We start from the raw sequence: 7,773 nt of genomic DNA, 5'->3' as shown, positions 1-7,773 counted from the left end.
GAGCGGGAGCGTCCTATACAAAGAGTTTGTATAAGACCTGACCACGAAGTGTTAACGTCTCGTTATATAACACCGTTCATGACAGAGACTTCACTTCACTAGAATGACCATAAGTAACATGACATCAATCCTGAGTGAGTTGCGAACTCCTGCCATTGAAGGCGGTTCTTTGATTTGTATGGGTGTGAGTGGTCAGGTCGCCGACTTAAACCTACAATTTTGGGAATTCGTCTGATTTGGGAGCTGGAAACTCAGCTACACAAAATGGAATTCACTCCTTCCCCGAAGCAAGAGCAAGTAGATAGATAGCTCCCTTAAGGGCTGATTCCAAGGCTTGAACGATGTGGCGCCACACACCTTCTCTTGGCCCGAGAGGTATTCACACATAGTTGAACTATGTTGTATTGTTCATTAGAGGAATCATTGGTACTTAAGAAGTGAGATGTAACTACAGGGGCAAAGCGGTAAATTGGCCTAGCTGTACTTACAAGCATCTGTGAAGGGTCATTGTACTCATGATTGGTTATATCCGATGGACATAGAAATATATTTGTGGTAAGAAGAGTTCAGCTGTTAGTCTTTAATGGAATGCCTGACAGTTAACGGATGGTGGATCTCGTGGCTAAAGAGTTTAGTCAGCTATTCAAGTACCGTTGGAGCTTCGAGCCACAGGTCCATAAGGTCTTCTAGGTAGCTTGGATAAAGTCGAAAATCAGTTTTTAGGTTAGTTTGAAATGTTTAAATTGACAAAAGGGAGTTTGATTATATATGATATAATTGAATTGGTTAATTATATATGATGTAATTGAGTAAATGTATGAAATACATTATTTTGGAGGAAATTAGATATAAATATGATTTATATCAAGTGGAGGAGAAATTACTATAGTAGATATATGATATCAAACTATTGGTTAAGAATATAATATGATTATATTCATTTATTAATTAATTGGTTAATTATGTGATAATTGGCCGGAAACTTATCCTCAATCGTGCATTAGTGGGAAAATCATATTCGGTTATTGTAACTGAAGAATAAAATGAAAATTGGTTTCATTTTGCAAAGAGTTCAAAAAAATCGTTCAAGGTGTGAAAACATATCAATCGTTTAGCTGAGAGCCTATACGATAGTGCCTTATCGCCTAAACGATCGCCTCGCGTACTAAACAATCGCTCAGCTTTTCTAAATGATCGCTTAGCGTACCGAGTTTTCTAAACGATCGTTTACTAATTACTGGACGATCGCTTAGTAAAACATACGCATCGTGTAGCTTTCTCTAAACGATAAGCATCCGCTATACAATAGCCTTCTCCCACTTGTTTGTCGCTTTACACGATCATCCCTTTCTTTGGATTCTCACTCCGAGAATACCAAGGGCTCTAAGTGGTGGTGTCATCCCCACTTCTGCTTGTTCATGTGCTGTCGTTCGTGTAGACGATCGTGCTGCTTGTAGTCGACTGTTTGCTAGGCGATAAAGAATGTAGAGAGGTTAGCTTCCGCTGGATTGAGTTCGAAGTGAAGACAGTCTTCAACTGGTATGTGAACTCAATCTCTTGTATTTTATTTTTGAAAGCATGTCATTAATTAGTGTTAATTTGCATACCTATTTGTTAAAATGTGTGTGTGGTAATTCGATCACAATGAAATAGGAAAGATCCGAACGCACTCATGGATACTCTTGTTTAAGAGTTTCTTCAGTATGTACTAAGGTCGTTAGTCACAAAAGCCTTGTTTAACACTGAAACGTTCAGTATAGCGACAACAGCTAAAAGACCAAAGGTTTCCTCTAAGAAAAACGACCATATTTGGCATATAAGGTTAGGTCACATCAACCTCAATAGGATTAAGCAGTTGGTGAAAAGTGGACTTCTAAAGAGTTTAGAAGAAAACTCCTTGTTGGTGTGTGAATCATGTCTCGAAGGCAAGATGACCAAATGACTTTTTACTGGAAGAGGTTACAGAGCCAAGGAAGCCTTGGAGCTTGTACATTCAGACCTCTATGGTCCGATGAGTGTTAGGGCTCGAGGTGGATATGAATATTTCATCTCCTTCATAGATGATTATTCAAGGTATGAGTATCTCTACCTAACGCAACATAAGTCTGAAGCCCTTGACAAGTTCAAGGAGTATAAGGCTGAAGGTGAAAACTTGTTAGGTAAAAAGATAAAAACACTACGATCTGATCGTGGTAGAAAGTATATGGACCTCCAATTCCATAACTATATGATAGAACATAGGATTGCGTCCTAACTCTCGACCCCAGGTACACCTCAGTAGAATGGTGTATCAGAAATGAGATATAGAACCTTGTTGGACATGGTTCAGTCTATGATGAATTATGCTAATCTTCCAAACTCGTTTTGTGGTTTTTCAGTGGAGACTGCATGCTATATTCTGAACAACATTCCCTCGAAAAGTATTTCTGAAATACCTTTTGAGTTGTGGAGAGACCGTAAAGGTATTTTACGCCACTTCAGGATTTGAGGGTGTCTGGCACATGTGCTTATGACTAACCCAAAGAAGTTGGAACCGCGTTCGAAAGTTTGCTTTTTTGTAGGCCATCCCAAGGAAACGAGAGGTGAATACTTCTATGATCTGAGTGAGAACAAAGTGTTTGTTTCTACAAATGTTATCTTCTTGGAAGAAGACCATATGAGGGATCATAAGCCACGAAATAAGCTCGTTTTATGTGAGATTTCTAGTGAGACTGAGACTACTGAGGGTTCAACAAGAGTTGTTGAACAAGCCGATAGATCAATAAGAGTTGTTGAGGTTGGTACATCTAGTCAACCAGCTTAAGAGTTGAGACTGCCTCGACGTAGTAGGAGGGTTATGAACCCACCGGATCGCTACATGGGTTTGACTGAAGCCTAGAACGTCATTTCTAATGATCGGGTCGAGGATCCATTGTCTTTTAAGAAAGCAATGGAGGATGTTGACAAAGATGAATGGATTAAAGCCATGAACTAGGAGATGGAGTCTATGTACTTCAATAACGTCTGGGAGTTTGTGGATCCACCTGATGAGGTAAGACCTATTGGATGTAAGTGGGTCTATAAGCGAAAGAGAGGTGTAGATGGAAAGGTGCGAATCTTTAACGCTAGACTCGTGGCAAAGGGTTATTACCCAGGTCGAGGGAGTTGACTATGAGGAAACTTTCTCACCTGTTGTCATGCTCAAGTACATAAGGATACTGTTGGGTTTTATGTCTTAAAACTCATGGTTGTAAACAATAGAACTTATTCTAAAAATTCAATAAAGTTGTTATTGAATATATTGTTTTTTAGAAATCCAATAAACCAAAGTCACTTGACTATTACATGAGAACTTGAACTTTATGTATACAAGTGGATCAGATTCGAGTAAATAGTCAAAATGATCTATAGTATATGAATAAGGTTGGGTACCTTATTCTGGTAACACTATTGGATGCAGCCTACTCTGTAGTTGTTACAAAGAGTTGTAAAATGCTACAAACGAAGTGAGCCTAATTCGTTCATGTGGAGACATGAGAAGTGGGGGTGTCCTGTGTAAATGAGTTTTGTGCAAGATAGAACCACAAAACCAGTCACTCTTACTTTATAACGTTGTTTACTGTTTAAGACTGACTATTTCAAAGTGATGACTTAGGTAACTTAACCTTAATCCTGAACTAACTATGAACTCCTGTTTGTTCAGGATTATCCTTTGATATGCAAATAGTAAGAGTAGACCAACTGCCTCTGCTCAATAAGCTTACCATTTTAGGGATAAGACCGAATGAATAGCTGAGGACATAGGGTGCAAGACGGAATTCACTCCTACCCGATTAGGGATAGTAGAAAGGTTGTTCCCTTCAAGTGATGATTTTGGGTCTTGAACAAGAGGCCTCACTCTCTCATTGGCCTAAGAGGGATTCAATTTGTTGATTGGATCACATATCAATTGTTCATTAGGGGATCAGTGGAACTTAAGGAACAGGAGGTAATTTCGGGGGTAAAACAGAGATTCGACCTAGCCGTTATTACGAGTAGCCTGTGAAGGGTTAACTTACTAATCATGATTATATCAAGTGAACATAATATATCTATAATGAGGGGAGTTCGGCTATGGGCTTTAGTGGAATCACCCATTAGTTAACGAATAGGGGTTCAATCGGTCTAATGAGTTTAGCTGATTAACCTCGGATCGTTGGAGCCCATGATCTGTAGGTCCGCGAGGTCCCCCTACCAGCTCGTAAATGGATTAGTTCTAGAATAGTGTGATAAGTTAATTTGAAGTGTTCAAATTAGAATTAAATGCAATTGGAGAAATAATATTTAAATATGATTTAAATATTTGAAGATGGAATTGTGTAAAAATTAATTTAATATTTGATATTAAATTAATTAGAATTGTTTAAATTGTTTAAATAATTATTTATTAATTTTATTAAGAAAATTAATTTATGAAATTAATTTTGTAAAATTAATAAATTTTTATTTTAGAAATAAAATATGATTTTGGAATCAAAATTGGATTTTGAAAATAGAAAAACACAAAAATGAAAAATTGGATTTTTCATCTTCATCTTCAACTTGCTCACAAAGAACCCATTACTTTCAAGCTTCAATAACTCCAAGCATGAGCTACATCCCATGCAAAAAATCTCTTTACATGATAATCTGCAATATATTGAAGAGATTGAAATGAAGTTGAAGTGATGCAACCGAAAGAATTTTAGCTGAAAATTCATGAAAGAAGGTGTTCTTCATTTTGAGTTGTTGCAATAAGCATTCTCCAAATTCCCTTTGATTCCAGCTTATTTTAAGTCCCACAACTCAATCTAGAGCACCAAGAGAATAGTAGGGAAGATCTTGTAGTGGTCTGTACAAAGATTTGGAGGAATTAGTAGCTGGAAATCAAGATTTCAACGGTTCTTCAAAGGTATGTCTTGAAACCCATTAAATTCTATTTGATCATGTTTCTTTTCTACCAAAATTAATGAATTAGAGTGCTTATCGATCCTCGTCACTTCCGCTGCGTGCTGGTACCTGTCCAACAGTGATAGTCACGAAGATCTTGTCGGAGCACAACGTTGTTGATCCCTTTACAAAGGCTCTCACAGTTAAAGTGTTCGAGGGTCACCTGGAGAGTCTAGGTCTGTGGGACATGCGACATCTTGTCTAAGACAAGTGGGAGATGATACTAAGGTATGTTCTAGTTTATGTATATTGTACATGTATTTCTATTGTATTATACATTAGTCTCCTGAGGCATAGAACAAGTGGGAGATTTTTGGGATTGGTGTCCTAATTCTCTCAGAGTCTCGTTGTTTGTAATTATACACTTTGTTTATGAATAAAATAAGAGTTTTTCATTTTGGCATTTACTCATATCTAATAAACAAAGCTCCATGGTTATCGTATATAAACTTAAGCATGTGTATGAGATATACAAGTGGATCATGCCTTAAGGATAACCAAAATAGGTATGTAGTATAAGGATTAAGGTGGGATACCTAATCTTGGTGAAACTACGGATACGGCTCGCTTTGTAAAGGTTTGTAAGTGTTATAAATTACTACAGATGGTAGATCCTGACCATTCATGTGGAGACATGCGAGCGGGGGTGTCCTATATAAAGAGTTTGTATAAGACCGGACCACGAGATGATTCATCTCTATATATAATGCTATTGATACTGGAGACTTACATCTCATCTAAACAACCATAGGTGACATGACCTCAATCCTGAGTGTTTTGGAAACTCCTTTCTTTGAGGGCAGTCCTTTGATTAGTATGGATGAGAGTGGCCAGATTGCCAACTCAACATGCCTACCTTTTTAGGGTCTTGTTTAATTTGGGAGCTGAGAACTCAATTACATAAGATGGAATTCACTCCTTCCCCAAAGCAGGGGTAAGTAGATAGATTGCTCCCTTAAGGGCTGATTTCGGGGCTTGAACATAGTGGTCACAGCTTCTCTTTGGAAGAAAGGACTCAGTCATAGTAGGACTATGACTTATGTTCATTAAAGGGATCAGTGGTACTTAAGGAGTTAAATGTAACTACAGGGGCATAATGGTTATTGGCCAAGCTATACTTACGAGCGATCTGTGAAGGGTTATCGCACTGTTGATTAGTTAAGATGGACACATAATATATTTGTAGTAAGAAGAGTTAAGCTGTCGGTCTTTAGTGAAGTGTCTGGCAGTTAATGGATGGTGGATCCCTTGACTAAAGAGTTTAGTGTCACACCCCCTCCCAGATTATCCTTTAAATCTGAAAGAGGATATGACCATGGTAGTTACTAGCCTTACCGCCAGCACTCACCACTTTAGCCTTCTAATCCAAATGCCAACCTGTTTAACATTAATAATGTATGCATACAGCATGCCTCCTTACGGTCCTACGTAAGATTATATAAACACATGCATACAGCCATGACATAACATCTACGGAAGAAATTTTTACAGTTGGGCCCAAACATCTCTAACAAAGCCCTAGTCCCTCTCAAAACATGTGTACATAAAACCTAAGTCTTCTTAATAAGTCGGGTCTTTCAGTGGCAAGTAGCAATAGGATCAACCTTGAGGAATCTGACCGCTACCTGTAAATGGAAAACACAAGAAATCTGTGAGCTGGTAGCCCAGTGAGTGACTATAGAATCATATTACATTATGCATTAAATCACTATAAACATGTAAGTATACTGATGAGTATCTCAAGCAACTTTATCTAAATATAGCTTTAAACCATTCTTGGACATCATCAAACATCATTATTCCTTAGTTGAGAACGAGCCTACAACGCTCTAGCTCCCAACGTCTATTACTGGCCAAGAGACCCATACTTCAGCCTCCCTTTGGTGGTGTATGGCCTAGAAGACCCATACTTCGGCCTCTCATTCAGAACTACCTACGTGCACATAGAGTTTTCTAAGTACCGTCAATACCTTAGGTACTATTACCCAGATACCTTCTCCATGTCCTTCAGTATTGGGTTATTTCGTAGCATCAAATTAAGTTTCATTGCATGTCATTTACACAAGAACTCATTCTATCATAGCCTTCCTCTAGGATGCATTTTCAATATTAGAAACTTAACTTTTGTAATGATTTCACAACATACCTTGGCCTGTGTTAAACATATACAAGTCGGGGAAGATACATTAAGTTATTCATTAACCATTTGTTGCTTGAGGGAGTATAAATTCACCATTAACATCACTGTAACTTACTTGGCCTTATATGCATAAGTATAAAAAACATTAAGTTCACTTAGTCACTCACAGCTCGTCGGGCTCTTAACGGTTTATACGTCTCTCCTAGCTCTTCTTGGCCTAAAAGGACATAATTCCCGATTAAACAACTTAGAATTCTTAGCAAAATAACTCAAATAGTTCATTTACTAATGGAACTTTCATCAACAAAGACAACATTACTAGCGAGATAATAATCATGAGTGAATTCATCCTCATGAGCGAGATCCTCATCATGAGCAAGATCAAGCTTTTCCTAGCAAAAATTTCATCCTAGCGATACTCACCTCCTCTAACAAGCTTTGCTTCCTCACCAATGAGATTCAACCCACATTTCTAGTGAGATTTCCTTTTCGAGCGAGATTCTCATCACAAAATCAGCGAGATTATCATCCTAAGCGAGATCCTTATCCTCCTCATCTCGCTCTCGCTCTCCACAGTGAGTTGTTTCATGTTCTTCCCAAGCAACTGTCTACTTCTACACAGATTCTCTGTTTCAACTTCAAAAATTCATAACTCAAAATCCAGAACTCTTTTCAAGACACTTCCT

This window comes from Benincasa hispida, chromosome 5 (assembly GCF_027475165.1).
Source record: "Benincasa hispida cultivar pf3 chromosome 5, pf3_genome.v1.1, whole genome shotgun sequence".
Taxonomy (NCBI): domain Eukaryota; kingdom Viridiplantae; phylum Streptophyta; class Magnoliopsida; order Cucurbitales; family Cucurbitaceae; genus Benincasa; species Benincasa hispida.
The sequence above is the reverse complement of the archived record's forward strand: the minus strand, read 5'-3'. Positions refer to the sequence as shown.